A 16,262-nucleotide genomic window follows, 5' to 3' on the forward strand; every position below is an offset into this window, starting at 1 on the left:
ATGCACAATTTGCATATGCAGGCATACGTGCATAAAAATACCAATCTAAAGACAAATTTTAGCGAATGTCACATGCTCAAATTGGAAAACAGGTTGGCAGACTTGCTGCGTATGCATCGATTTCTATGATAACTACAGGCTAATGACATGATGCTTTGAACCCCACCTTCTTAGAATATGGTCATCTCTTAAATACGTATTAAAACAAAAGAGAGTGTGGACATTGACTATTGGTCCAGGTGCTTTGTCCCAGTCTCCTGCTACAGGGTTCCACCAATGACCTCAAAGGAAGGACGCAGGTGCTTTATCTTGTTTAACCAGATGTGGGAGTTGTTTGCGTATATCCCCTCCAGAATTATTATTATTATTATATGTCATTTTTGAGTATCACTCCATGCGTCTGCCGCATTGAGCTTTGGAATGAAAAGTGCAGGCCGCTGACTACAACCTTTACTTTCCGAAGAAGAAACAGCATACCTCTTTGATGATATATAAAAGCCTAAATGGGCGTTCCTGGGCGATGCGGTCGGAAGTTATTTTCCATCATTGTTCTCTGAGGGCACTGCAATGCCATGGTTATTATTACATTAGCAAGGTCGGGAAAGATTGGTTTACCCAGACTTTGAGAACGGAAACTCGTTACTAAAATCAAGAATTTTGAGGAAAAAATCATTTCAATACTTTTCGTCTGACGAGCAAAATTCAAAATGTACACATCTGCACGATTACTCAAAGTTAAATCAAAAGGTCAAAATTCTAGATGGCTCAGAGACACATTTTAGTTGAACATTTTCAACCCTGACTTCGGATACTGGGGCTTAAATCCCAGTCAGGGCAAATGGGAGCATCCACTTGTGTCTCTCTCAGCAAGACCCTTGATGCTATTTGCCATCGCCCAGCCACTGCCATAAGTGAGTTACATCAGAAACTGTGCCAAACACATCATGCGACTAATTGCTGTCGCCACCCCTGAGACGGACTAAGCTGAAATTCAAACAACAGCTGATTAATATCATTTCCAACCACTTTGTATACTATGAGCAAGCTGGCACTTATCCCATCAGACTTTGGTGCAAGAGGTGAGGTATAAAAATAACCATTCACATTCACATCATTAGAATCAAGTTACTGTAAATGTTATTATTATTATTATTTTTAATGTAAGGGGGAATCAGAGCAACCAGAAAAACCCAAGCATGCACAGAAATAACATGCAAACTCTACAAACTCTCCACAGTAAGAAGCAAAGATTCAAGCCCAGCACCTCTGAACTGTGAGGCATCGACCATGCTGCCAAACGACGATGACTTGAATAGAAATAAAACACACATACAGGTGAAAAACTTGCAGTGAGGCATTACAGAAATCAGTTCTAGAATTAGTCATCACGCTGTTTTGTTCTATTGTCGCTGCGATCCAGTGACCTCAATAAGCCAGTGAAAAGCTTGGAGCCAACAAATGTGTGTGTGTGGGGGGTGGGGGGGGGGGGTTGTCTCATGTTGTCCCACATAATTGATTGCCATCATTAGCGCTGCATCGAGTGACCTTGCTCAGAGGGCCAATGGCAGTGCATAAGCATGGAAGAGAGAGAGAGAGAGAGAGAGAGAAATGTTTTCATAGACCGTAATGCCTGTGCCGTTGGGTGAAGTTTCTGAACGAGCATGGAGGACAGCCACACTGCCTGGTTCAATAGTGCAGATCTAATGACTGGCAGGGATGATGAAACCTCCATCAATGGCCGCTGATTTAATAGAAGTTGTTGTGCAGTAAATGGTCCAGTCAGAGGCATGGATCCAGCATGGCTTGCAATTATGATTTAAGAAACAAACAAAAAAAATGGTTACGATATTGTCGCTTAGACAACAATTCACACCCATAAACAGTCTACTGTGCGTCATGCGAAGCCTCGGTATACTTTATTGTGAGATTTCAGGGTACCTCCAATGAGCTTAGTTCAGGAAGCATCAAAGAATTGACTCCTTTCTTTCCTCCTGGTGACTCCTTTCTTAAAAGAGGAACGCCAGATGAAAGGACAAATAGACATTAGGCACATGCATACAGTACATGCGGTCCATGCACAATGAACCCCCCGCGCACATTAGCCTCCACAAGAAAACGACGAAACCTAATGCATAGTAAACAGCGAGTTCAAAGCTGGCAGACCTCATCTTCATACTGTACGTTCATACCGTAATCTCATAATCAATACCAAAGCTTTCAGACACATTTGGAAAAGCCGACAATAATTTACTGCCCCCTTGCTTCTACTTCCATTCATTATCTCAGCCCCCTGCTGTTAAATTCGTCATATGCTCAACAGGAGGTTGTGCGGGAATACTTTCCTCTGATGCATTGCATTTGATCCTCTTTACTCCAATCTTCTGCCAAGTTTTAAAACCATTGTGCTGCCTTCTGAGCATTCCAAGGAAGAATTAATGTGTGAGGATTTGAACAGCCACGGCCAAATGGGTGAGCATCCCTCCTCATGTGACTGAGCGAGGAACAATTTGGGCAGCATGCAATTTGACACCGGGCTAGACATTTGTTTCTTGAATGGTGACGCCACGGCGATTTGGGAGGATCAACGGTGCCAGTCGAATCGACAGCATTACGGGCCACGGGCTGGACACAGTGAGCTTAGTGCAAAGCCTCAAAATTCAAAGTAGATTAGGGCTGACGGAGGAAATTGGATATCAATAGTGGCCAAAAGATTTGGCAGCTGTACAGAGGCCCGATGCTCCAGCCCCACTTCAGTGCTCATCTGAGCCCAAACCCGCCTGTTGCAAAAATGTCTGCAGCCAAGCAGTGTTTCCAGAACGTTTTGCTCACAAAAAGCCAACAATGTCACCTCAAAGGGCACCGTCATCTGAAAGTTTCTAAAGAGGTTTGTTGTGTTCTTTAACTTGACGCACACACCTACCCATCCGGTGCTCTGTTCCTAAGCTGAAAATAGGATGCTAAGACGAGAAAAGACAGGTTGTGCAGGAGCAAACACCTTCAGCCACCACCCCACGCGGCGTAGCCCTGCACTTTGAATATCAAGCAGCTTCATAAATTGGAAATGACAAGGTGATACATGTGGGTAATACGTTTTTCTGTCCTACTGGCTGACATTGATGTTACACAATAATCAAGCTCGGCGCTGCGTCAGGGGAAGTGGAGACGGGGTTCCAAGTTGTCACTAGAATTCCGATAATGCCAATGGAACAACAGCAGAGTGAATGTGATTACGATCCTTATGTGATGCTATTTGTTGAGAAGAAGCAAAGTACGGCAGCGCATTTCTGCTAAAGCGCAACTAAAGGGAAGAAACCGTATTAAAGAGTAGGGGGATTAATGGGTGGAACAGCGTGGTAATAACCTCCATTGATCTGGATGTAGAAGGTGATGAAACCGTGCAGCTCAAGGAGGCCACGGCAAGGTGCTGTACTGTTGAATATAAATACGCCTTGACACCACATCTGCAGTGGTCCAATTCACTGCCTTCAGGAAGAGCACAGGGAGAATTTGATCAGAATATCTTCTCAGAGACCATCGGCAACGGTGAGAATGTGCCCGGTGAGTTCACAACTAAACTATGAAGGGAAATCAACTCAACTGACCTCAAGGGATTAAATGATCCTGTCATGTCATACCTGTATATTCGTCCTTCGACATGGAGACATAGACGTGCACGCCAGTGAAATCCTCTGGAATATAAGTACATGACAGCATTGTAAAACAGAAAAAGATAAATATTGATCCTGCTTTGGATCAATAAACACTGAAAAAACCCCACTTCTGGTCACATCTAACACATCATGTATAGCTGCCATTAGGACGAAACCTTTTTCAGAATTTAATATTTTTCCAGAAATCTATACTAGTGGTCAGTGCAAACGCGCACGCGTGCATGTGGGTGTGTGTGCGTGATCTTTAGCGACCAATCTAAAGTGCTGAAAAATCACTTGCTCTCTTTGACGATGCAATGTTGAACAAACATTTTTGGGGGTCTCCTGAAAAGTGATTATTTTGCAGGTACAAGGATTCTGCCTGACGCCGGCAGTCTGCTAAAATTGCATTACCTGACATTACAATACATCTTTATTAATGTAGCGTTTTCACAAGAGCTGCAGCTGCAACGAAGCGCTTTACAGAGCATTTAACATAAAACATTGACAATAATACCATTGTAACAACCATTCCTACGTACGCCTTGTTGTTTGAAGTGGTTACGGTATTATTACAAATTTTGGGGGGAAAAAATCATCCCTCCCTACTTTTATTTGTAATTATTATTTTAAAAGTTGTCGTGCTGTGGCAGGACGAGCTTAACGGAGACTGATATGGCATAAGTCAAACGTGTGTCGGTCACTGACAAGCACATGCACACCACGCAGCACCTTTGTGCTTGTAGTTTTAACAGGCCAAGTATTTTAGCAAAAAAAAAAAGTAAAAAGCAATTGGGCAGTTCTTGAAACAAGTAAATGTATCACCTCTCTCGTTCCAGCACGCCCGCAACTCTCACGAGGATATGTGATTCACAAAATGGATGGACGGTTGAATAAGGATTCATTGACTCACAATGCATCTACAGTGAAACTCCTCTCCAACGAACTCATGTTTGCAGCCAGAAATTTTTCACAACAGGGGACTTTTCACAATAGCAAATTTTATGTCAGACGTAAACACTACAACAAATACACACAAAAACATATATATATGTACTTTAAATTTTTATTCCAATAGCGCAGCAGTATGAGCATACACTTATTTGACACTACATATAGCCAGAGTAGAAAGAAAAAAAAGGGAAAGAAATTGCTAAATATATCATTAGAATTCACTTTCACTTACATCAATTTCTTGCACAATGTCTTTTACTTTGCTTCCTTCATCTTTCATCTTGATTACTTTTATCCTGTCTTAAGCGTGAAAGCTTTTCTTTTCCTAATTCCTTGTGAAGAGCCTTAGTCTGTAAAGGTCCATTTTGTAGCCATTTATACCAACCAATGCAACGTTCGTGCTGTGTCTTAAACTACGAGTGACATTTCTAACCATGTGCTAACAATAAATACTCCCCTGTACTACTGCGCATGTGTAAACCAGTGTGGTGGTTGCTGTTGCAGTTTCGGAGCGAAGCAGTAGAAGTCGCTGTGGCAGGCTGAGGTTGGAGTAGACTTTTGCGCAAGGCTTGTTTTCGTTGTAGTGAACCTCATTGCGAGGCAAGGGTGGAGAAAAGGATTTCGTATTACGCAACAGGGGGACTTTCCGTTGTAGGGGTAAGCAGAAAAGAGGGAATGGCTTTCATGCATGAAGATTTTCTCACATTACGGGGTATTTTCGCACATGTACAGTAGGTTTTGTTGTAGAAGAGTTTCACTGTACCCATTTTTCATGTGAGCATAAGTATTGTAACATGTGATCCAGTGGTGTGCAACCGACAGGAGAAGTCAGAGCTGTTTTTGAGTGAAAAACAAACAGCTGAGAGTTGCAAAATAAATCAGAACAAGAAATACATCAGTCACTCGGTTGATTTTCTTTGAGAGAGTTTTTATGCTGGATGCTCTTCCTGATTTTTTCCTGATCTTATTTCTGGGCTTTGGATTGGCACTGGTCGGGAATCAAACCTACGGCATCTCCACAAAAGCAGAATAAATAGCTCTACACTGGCAGTGCATGAAAGTGAAAGAAGTAAGCCCGCAGAACCAACCAGCTGTGAAATCATCCCAAAAGAAGAGCACAAATGTTTGATGATGTAAACGAGACAGATGCTTGATGCACTCATTGCAAGTATTTGCAACTATTAGGCCTTACTCACTTCCGTCTATTTTAGGTTTAGCTGTTCCAATGTGTTTGCTTCCCTAAAATGTGTTGCATCACACACAATCCTTCAGCAGAAGCAGATCCAGATGTAAATACCTGGAAATAAAAGCCGAATCGATGGTATATCGTCGACCCGAATCGGTCAAAAACCAAAGTAATTGGCCTCAATGTTTCAGCTCCGTTTGATGAGGAGTCTGAAGATGTGGGATTGGAACTCTTCTGGTGGATTGCGGTGGGTGATTCTAAACCTTCCCTTTAAATTTGACATTTCACCAAATGTGCATATGGGAGGCTGCTACCACTGGCTGCACTGCAGTTTAGCTTTCAGGGGATTAAGCAGATATCAGGGACACCATCTTGGTGCAGGTAGGCAGGTCTGACATGAACAGGCTGAACACATCCTCTTGTGTAGCGGGGCACTGACAATTACGCCTGTCCAGATAACACAAAACCTTAGGCAGCGGTACTGTAATCACAATCCAACTGCGCTCACAGGCCCTCTTCTCCTTTTCGGCTGATATGATCACGCGGGTGCTGGCGCGCACGCACACAAATACATGAGGTTGAAAACCTCAACACAGTTTGTTCAAAGCGACTTTGGTACTTTGCCTCACTTGTACAATGTACTGTGGTATTTGTTCTCTGCAATAAATAGGCCTACTACCCGCCTGAGGAACATATCCACATCTTGTGTAAGCAAAACCCATCTTGAAAACATACACACTTTGTAGGTGCAGATATTCTCTCTACTCCATGCAGAAAGTTGCTGCAAAGTAAAGAAAGTAAACCTTCATGATACACACACCGCTTTTCTACCACACCGGTTGTGTCAAGCTATTGCTAGTTACTCTTTTCATCATGAGCAGGTGCTTGTCTCTCACAGTCACACACGCATCCAAACACAGATGCAAATTTCTGCTCCTGCGGCTGGCAGCCTTGGCACCTACAGAACACTCAGACAAGAGGGGTACATCGGAGATGTTCAGACAAAACATGCCTTCACATACGATGCAGACACTGGGCTGAACATGGTCGGCTCTAACGAGAAATGAATGGTTGTCGTTGACCACATTTGCATTAAACTAGACATCGGCCAAGAATTGATGTCCATGCTTTGTAATAATGGTTTTGCTCTTTTCATATTTTATATGAAGGAAAATTGACTTTTCAATGTCTTTTTTTAATACAAATAGGTCTCTGTGCAGGCTGCCCACCCATAAAGTTAGAAATTCAACATCTAAGTACTAGTAATAATCTTTTATTGCCCGCCTATTTTTGAAGATGTGTCTAGGAACGAGCAATTTTGTACTTGCTCTACCCTTTTACGAAACAAGGGGGTTCATTTATGTAATCCGTCCTCCACACAGCATGACTTGGCAGCGAGGTTGGTCGAAGTTGCAGTGCGAAAGAACATCTTTGGCAGGACTGGAGAAGTAATATGTCAAAATCCCAATGAAAATCTGAAGAAGCACGGATTTGTGGGGGCGAACAATGCTAACAACATTAGCTTCTGATAATACAAGTGATAAAATGATTCGGCTAAATCGTCGACGTGTGGGAGGACATGTGCCATGCTGCAACACTTATTGCCGAAGGTATTTTCTGGGGTTTGGGAATGAATCGCTGGCTTCACAAAGGATCGTTGAAATGGATTTGGACGCTTGATTGTGTATGTGGGGGTGGCGATATGGTTCAATTAGCCAGCGGTGGCTTTTCACATCATAACCAGAGTTGCATTGAGTTTTCTGGATTCAACAGGGTAGTTTAACATTACCGCGTTAGCTTCTGAAAAGCAGCATTTAGACACGTGGACATCATTGTTGGTACCCTTCTGTTCATGAAAGCAACCCCCACAATGATCACTGAAATAACCTGACAAGGGCATGCCTAATAACAAATGACATTTTATTGAAAAATAACCAGTGGAAATCATGATCTGTTTTATTTTTGCGGTCTAACAGAATTATCTTAAAAACCAAACGTCAATGAAAATGGCCAAAACGACAAACACGATGGTCAACCTTCAGATTTTATTGTACAACTTTTTGAAGCTATCGCTGCGATTGCTGTCACTCTCAATGATACTTTTGGCATGTCTCGACGGGTATTTCGGTCCACTATTTCGGCATGGGTCAGTAATATAGTGGTCGTCTCCCATCCCCAAAGTTGTGAGTTCGTTAATCAACCCTGGTGACCAAGTGTCCTTGAGCACGACATTGGACCCCGATTTGCTCCCAGTGGACCTGGCACCGCCATGCCTGAGTGCAGCCTCCCGGTGGTGCGTGAAAGGATGAATGTGGGCACCATTTGGCGCGACCAAAGCACAATACACATGCCCTCCATTTACCATTCACTATCAAAGACTACTTTTACATGCGTTTATGTGAGCTTTGAATGGTGCCTTCTCTGGACTCTCTGTTTCAGGTTCTTTCATAGATGCCTTAAAGTATTCATATCAAGACTCTTCCGATTATTCAGATGTTTTTGAATTTGCAAATATTTTTTCTAACCTATTTTTACGTTTGAGTGATTATTGTGGATTTTCTTTCATTTCTTTCTAAATTAAGTTGCTGACAGGGCGGACGACGACGCATGTCTGCATTCGGTAATATATGTCCATGCGCCACAAAAATGCTTTGACTGTCTTGGTAAAGGGTTCTCCGGAACTTCGTTCCACTTATAGAAGCATCGTAAGAACGTAGACAGCTGCTGCAATATCCTACCCTGAACACCTGCAGGTATGCACCGGTAAGATCCACCGCACTGGTTGTCAACATAAACTGGGCTCACCATTGGCCCAACAGTATGGGGGACAAGATGATGGCTGATGCATGAACAGTTCTTAATCCTTTTTATAGTTTGACAAAAGTATGTCATAAATATGTATATTTATAAAATATCAGGAGAACAGGGGCGATTTGTTTTAAATTTAGGAAAAATATACCGGTACTAATTTATCTACTAAATTATTAATATCATCTTTGTAAATACTGTATATCTCCCATATTGGTATGCAAACAAAAACAATTGGCGAAAGCATGAACCGATATTCTTTTAGCTAAACATTCATTTATGTTTGTTTTATTTTGTTTGTTTGCTTCTGCTGTATCACTTCTATGCATGCACTGACCATAATGTGTTGGATCTTTGAGAGATCTGTTTTGTGTCTTTTCTTATCCACCGAATTGTTCTGTTGGGAGAAAAGATACCCAATCCGCACCATTGTGAAACACCGGTGTGTGAAACTCTAGATCTTTTAGTATTAGACACACAATAATCTGATTTATTAATGAGTTTTGTTCCAAATACATTTAAACATCCTTCCTTCCTTAGAACAATACATTAATGTCCTTGCTCTCTCTGATTCATGTTCCTGGTATCTGTCTTAAATTCCCCAATTCCGATAAATCTGCTTGATATTGAACAAATGGTTAGCTCAATATACTGTACTTCAGAGGGAGAGATTTAAATCTCCTTTGTGACTGATTAAAAAAACAACAACAACAAAACAAAAACCCTAAACACGAATAGATTAATATCCGAATCTGGTGGCCAGAAAGAGGGACGAATGTTCCTGTAGTCAGCACGTTATCTCTCTCTATGTGCACTCAAACTGCAGTCACCAAGTGCACATCAGACAGCCTGGTGGCGTGATAACCTCCGTGGGCTGGCTGTCCCCAGCTGCCACCGGCACTCGCAGGTGAAGCTGCAATCTCCATGCAGCAGGTCAGAGGCCACGTTGCTCAGTACGAGCCTGGTAAATAAATTATTCCACCCATCGGGCTCGCTCAGCTTCAACTTCAGGTATATAGCCTTTCCTTCAGTCAGAAATGGTCAAGTGGGTATAGATTTGGAGGGGATTAACACTCACCAAGGAAAGCACTCACAATAGACAAGCCATGCTGCGCTTTGCTCACCTGACACAAGCCCAATACATTTGCCGATTTTTGATAATCACAGCTTTGAACAAACGAAATTAACACTGCGGCGTTGACTAATATTGATGTGAACGCCATAGCCTGAATGCTTAAAAAGCAGTGTGAATGCAGGGCAGTCGACATAAGAGAGAGGGAGGCAGGTCAAGTATGGTTTGAATGACCTTGCGTGAATAAAACAGGATTTATTTTCAAACAAAATAACACAAAATGCTCTTCGGTGTTTTGCCGTCATTTTGGGACTTTTTTCACACGCTTTGAACCCTGCATCTTGATCAATGATGCGGCTGATTTATGGACTTTTATGAGCTTTATGCATGCCGTCCATACATTTAGGGCCAATCCCAATTCTATCGTTTAACCCTTGTTTCACTTCTTGTACTTGTTCACGAGAATGAAGTTGTTCCTTAAATCTCAGGGAAGTGGTGACAGCTTCAGGGTATGAGCAGTACATCACAAAAAAAACCCCTGATATGCACTGATCATGTGTTTGTCTGAGTTGAGAGTGTTGTGAACCATTGCTGTGCAACCCCCCCCCCCCAAAAAAAAACACCGGCTTTGAAAAATGCACTTTTTTACAAAACACAAACATCAGGTAAGAAATGTTTGTTTCCTTGTTCCTTGCCCTGGCCCGTTTTGGGACAAATTTTTGGTGAGTATAAAAAATTCTGAGAGCTGAATGTGTTCACAAGGTAAGAGAAGTTGTCTTTGCACCAAAAAAAAGTGTCTGAGCAAATTCCTATGTGGGGAAAAAAGAAACCAAAAACTGTTTTGAAGGGCACATTTTTTTGTGTGTAGGTGGCGGCGGGGAAAGGGGGGGGGTTGTATGGGGGGGGGGGGAATATCCAACAACCCTTTAGTGTAAATACAGTATCTTCTAATCTTAAAACATGGATGGATAACCGTGGCATACAGACAAGTGTGGCCTAGATATGTGCAAACTGTGCTTCTTTCTTAAATTCGGTGGTTGAGGTACTTATCGGAGTGGCATGTCTCAGTGGGAGAGCGATCATTTCCCAACCTGGAGGTTGCTGGTTCGATCTCTGGCCATTGCTACCATGTCAAAGTGACCTTGAGCAAGATAGTGAACACCCAGTTGCTCCTCTTGCTGGATCATCAGCAGGTGAATGAGGTAACAGTGTGAAGCGCTTTGACTGCCCATAAATTACAGTACTTTGCACCCTGTGTTTCGTTACTCTTCTTTCATGATGTAATGCTATGAACGTAGCGGGTGGGAACGATCAACATCCTGCCAACACACCCTCCAGTGGAAACAAAAAGCCAGTTCAGGAGTTACCATTCCAAATAAAACTGTGGTGTGAACATGGCTTTAATCATTCGGCACACTGAGTTTGGTTCAGTAATTATTTTAATTTCGCCCCCCCGTAGCAAACTAGTCAACATGGAGCATTTAGAGATGAGGTAATGATGTTAACCTATGATTTTGTATGAGCGGGAGTCATCTTGCATTATCAGGGGATTTAAAATGGATCAAACACGCACTTTGGAGTGCTTCTTTGCGAATGCGTTTTCATCGATGCGCCAAATATACATAGTGACGCCATTGGTTAGTCACATCATACATCATGTATGAGGGATTGCGTGGCCATGATGTAAAAAAAAAAAACACCTCTTGAGAGCGTTGCTATGGTGACAAAGAACTTATAAGGTTAAAAATGTAAATCATATGTACATGTTGGAAGAGAACCTAATAATGTGCTTCCTCTGCTGCGGCTGCAAGGGGACTCAAATGAATACTTAGGCCCAAGGAGGACTTCGGTGCTGGAATGCAGACAAGGATAATGGCTATGGGTCATGGTAAAAAAGTAAAAAAAAAACAAAAATGTAAACACTTAATTATTTCTTTTTTCTTGCCCAGGCGTGCAGAGAGTATTGCATATGTGTCAGGAGGGGGCTAGATGTGCTCCAATCACATGGTTTATGACATTTTGATGGGTCTCCTCTGCTGTCCGATGAAACATAATGTTGGATTGAGTCAGTGAGATGACCCCTCAAGTCAAATACAGTCAATGTTGATAAGTGCACAAGAGCTTAATTGTTGATGACAAGCACACTGCTATTTGAGTGGTAACAATCTGGCAGCATATCAGCTGCAAATAAGCGCCCGGGAAAACAGCAGGATTTTTCCCTACCCTGAAAAATTGCTTTCGTCTCTTGATGAAGTGCAAAAAGGGCCTCCATTTAGGCAACAAAACTTTTCATAAAAAAATGTTGGGGTACTTTGATTTTCATAAATGATGGAATCTGGGTGAATATGAAGCCATGTGTGGAAAGCCTTTAAAGTTGCCAGAGGGGGGGGGGGGGGGGGGGGGAAAGTGCAGGAAGTGGACTTAATGTTTCCCTAATCTCCATCTCACATCCTTCATAAAATCAGTCTAGTTAAACCCACAATGTATACAGGTGATATATGAATTGTAGGCACAATTTGGGTCAGGTGGTCAGTGGTAAGCAGATGAGGCTTTCACTGGTTTCCGACAGAAAAGTTTAATTCTGATCTGTCTCTGACAACGATCAGTCTTGGAATATGATTTGAGACATAGCAATATCCAAATATCACCGTTCAGTTTTATCACGGTATGAATCTGATGAAACGATAATTATTGCAATATCGTGTGAAAGCTTTTGATATTCCAATAGGACGAACAGCATTCCACTAATGCATGAGAAGCGCCCACAGGAGAACGGAAAGACCACTCTTTTTCTTACTGGTCGAGTCCTTCTTGATAGGCTTAAGTACTAAAATATGCTGGGTTGTGGGTTATTAGAACAATGGGTTACATTTAGCTGCATGTCTGTATGCTATTGTTTTGCTGAGAGAATAATTATCCATCCATCCATCATCTGATCTGCTTATACTCATGAGGGTCGTGCTGGAGTCTATGCCAGCGATCTTCTGCCAGTGTGAGCGTGGATGGTTGGTCGTCTCTGTGTGCCCTGCCATTGGCTGGCAACTGGTTCAGGGTGTCCCCCGCCTACTGCCCAAAGACGGCTGGGATAGACTTCAGCACCGCCAAGAACATGCATGGCAGGCTGATTGACCGCTCAAAATTGTCCCTAGGTGGGAGTGTGAGCGTGGATGGTTGTTCGTCTCTGTGTGCCCTGCTATTGGCTGGCAACCGGTTCAGGGTGTCCCCCGCCTACTGCCCGAAGACGGCTGGGATAGGCTTCAGCACCCCCCCCCCCCCCCCCCCCCCACGACCCTTGCGAGGATAAGCGGATCGGAAAATGGATGGATGGATGGCTGTCCCATGTACTTAAGTCAGAAAAAGTGCACAGCCAGGCACTTTTCTGGCTGTTCAGATTCTCCCATGCACAGAACTCCATGAATTATACACGTTTTTGCCAGCAACAGTATGCACGATGGGTGGAGCAATCATAAAACATGCCTGTCAACTCTGACTTCCCGTGCACGCTCCTGTCAACTTTAGCACTTTTCCTCTTATGTAGTATGGAGGCTAGTAAGTTCAGCACCCCGTGAAGGTGAAATTTGGATTTACTTACAACACGCCGCCACATGTAAGAAACTTCCTGAAGGCTATCAAATGTATATCAAGAGATTGAATGAAAAATCTTTTGTCAAAGAGGTTCCAGGAAATGGCTCTTTAGAGCATTTTTCAACCAATCCAACCCTGTGGCACTCGAATAAGCAATCTGCCCAAAAGATAGGTGTGCCAAGCTTGGAGTATTATCTTCAAAAAGGATGTGATTACTCCAGCTAGTATATGGAGGCTGTGAATACTTCCATACATTTTAAAAAACATTTTTTCACGTTGTCATGATGGAGTGAACTCTGTTCAATTTTCATGAAAACATACATTTGTTCCATTTTGGGATGATGCTGTAACTTCACAAGATGTGGAAAAAGTGAATCGCTATACATCCTTTCCAGATGCACTAGATTTTCACTGTACATCGAATGGGCGTAGGTCGTAGGACATTCACCTCGGCCTGTCACAAAAACACACTTTTTAAAATGATATTTTTTTTTCATTATGAGGCAGTTACATAAACGTGATAAGAGCAAACCAATAAAACCAACATAATCCATCCATCCATCCATCCATTTTCCGAACCGCTTGATCCTCACTAGGGTTGCGGGGGGTGCTGGAGCCTATCCCAGCTGTCTTCGGGCAGTAGGCGGGGGACACCCTGAATCGGTTGCCAGCCAATCGCAGTGCACACAGAGACAAACAACCATCCACGCTCACATTCACACCTAGGGACAATTTAGAGCGTTCAATCAGCCTGCCATGCATGTTTTTGGAATGTGGGAGGAAACCGGAGTACCCGGAGAAAACCCACGCAGGCCCGGGGAGAACATGCAAACTCCACACAGGGAGGCCGGAGCTGGAATTGAACCTCTGCACTGTGAAGTCGACGTGCTAACCACTGGACTACCAGGCCGCCCTTAAAACCAACATAATATCAAATATAAAACCTCCAAAATTTGTGAATACAAGACACAATAAATACAGCGATGAATCCAAGAGGCTAAAAGCAACTTCAATGTTCTTTGACATCAATTTGTAAAGAGTTTTTTTTAAAAGCAGTAGCAATCTTAACCCTGTCACCTGATAGATAACATGATAAGCTGTGCACTGTAGTAACCGCTCTCCCTGAAAGGGTTATAATGGCAAAAAAACAGAACTAAAGAAATGCTAACCAAAACTAAACAGCTGGATAATGACATCCATCTATCCACGGAATTACAAAACAAAATCCATTTCCATGATCTGAATCAAATTATTTTGATCCTGTCCGCGAACCATCAAACCAAGCGGTAATCGAATGAATGGAAGGGAGAAGAAGAGAATGTATTATTCACATTTGAGCAGTGACTACAAATGCAAATTATGTTCTAGTAATATTTGCCAACAACTGCGGAAATATATTGCCCTTCAATTGTCATTTTTGGTTAGAGAGCAGCAAATTCACTACAATACAAAACAGATTATTTAGACTGTATTTGGGCCAGAAGAACTACCGTAATCAATTGTTAGGTCACATTACAAATGTACAGTACATACTGTATTTATATGTATGTACAGTGTATATGCTGTATATATAGTGCTGGTGAAAAGCATTTGCCCTCATCTCAAATTATTTGCCTAGTCGCCATACTTTAAAAGTTTAAGATCATTAAAACATGTAAATATCAGTCAAAAATAACCCAAATTATATATATATATATATATATATATATATATATATATATATATATATGGCCCTTCTATCACACACTGCAAAGTAGTAATGTTATTTATGAATAGCCCAATACACGCTCACACACCAACACGCATTCTTTGAGGCAGAAGCTTAAATTGACACATAAAGATGCACAAACCAGTGGGATAAAATACATTAGGAGCCAATAAACACTTTTTCGGGTTGGGTTGTGTAATAGAGGCAATGCGAGGAAAACACATTATCTTGTGGCCACAGTAGTAATTGTGGTTATTAATGTGGGACCAATTAGCAAGACCCATCAGCTGGCGTGTTCTAAATGGACAATTCGATTCGATCAGATTAATGGCTCACTGCCAGAGCCGAAGAAAAGAAAATACAATTTACACAATCATTGGCCACTTTTTGAGTCCACTTGTACACTCTAATAAGAGCCAGTATTATGTTGCTCCTGATACATGTCTTCATTTCCGACGGCTAAGGAAACCTCCAATTTGATGCAGTCTTGTGCAAGAAATTACAAAACACTAAATGTCATCTGGGTTTGGCTCCAGCTCATCCTAATGAGAAAAGCGAAAATGTTTGTTATTGTACAAAATGCTATAATGAACTACATAATACATCCAATTTAGATTCCATATCAGCTCGCGAAATGAGATTGTGTTTGGGTGACCCACTAACGTCTGGAGGCGCACAGGTAGTTTTTACTGCATTCAGCAAGAGAAATGGACCTTATTAATGCACTGAATAATAAACTTCTATTTTGCTCAATAGATGAAAACAGGTAAACGTGTGAAGTAAGCATTTACATGAAATACCGTCATGGAGAAAGTCATCATACCACCCAAATGAAGTTAGCAAATAAAGAGAAAAATGTGTGTCGCAACCCCCTAATGCACTTTAAGCATTAATATAAAAGTCATACACATACAGTACATATACAGTAATGCCAGAAATTGCATCCTCATGGGCATATGAGAGGATGGACAAGGATGCAGCTCAGAGAGAAATGCTCTGCCAGCCAAGTAGAAATTTAGAAGTTTGCGAATAAATAAAATTGAACACACTAATATTGCATTGTCAGGTAAGTTAGTACATAAAAACCGAACCGGTTTGTTCTGTTGCGCTTTGTTAATACGAGAACTAGCTTGTTCTGATATCTTTTTTTTTTTTTTTTTACATTTTGGAATCAGTCAAGCTGAGTTGGTTTTAAAATAAAAAGAACAATGAAAAAAAACTCATATTTGATTTGGAGTTACCTTTGATTAGTCAAGGTTTATTTCCAGAAAAGCTGTTGTTACTATGTAATAATATCAT

The 16,262-nt window shown here is 41.9% G+C and overlaps 1 protein-coding gene across 5 annotated transcripts in view; it reads right to left on the reverse strand.

The window, feature by feature from the left end:
* LOC147211317 (beta-1,3-galactosyltransferase 1-like) overlaps positions 1-16,262 on the reverse strand; it is a 75,258-nt gene that overhangs the window by 10,261 nt on the left and 48,735 nt on the right. For 2 of the 5 annotated variants that reach the window (XM_086125659.1, XM_086125650.1), the window contains 2 exons: positions 3,636-3,689; positions 3,362-3,483 (listed from right to left, as the gene is read on the reverse strand). The exons of the other annotated variants lie outside the window; for them this stretch is intronic. The gene's annotated coding sequence lies outside the window, so the exon portion shown is untranslated. The remainder of the gene's footprint in view (positions 1-3,361; positions 3,484-3,635; positions 3,690-16,262) is intronic. 5 annotated transcript variants of the gene reach the window in all.

This window comes from Hippocampus guttulatus, chromosome 1 (assembly GCF_054856545.1).
Source record: "Hippocampus guttulatus isolate MCC_2025c chromosome 1, RoL_Hgut_1.0, whole genome shotgun sequence".
NCBI lineage: Eukaryota > Metazoa > Chordata > Actinopteri > Syngnathiformes > Syngnathidae > Hippocampus > Hippocampus guttulatus.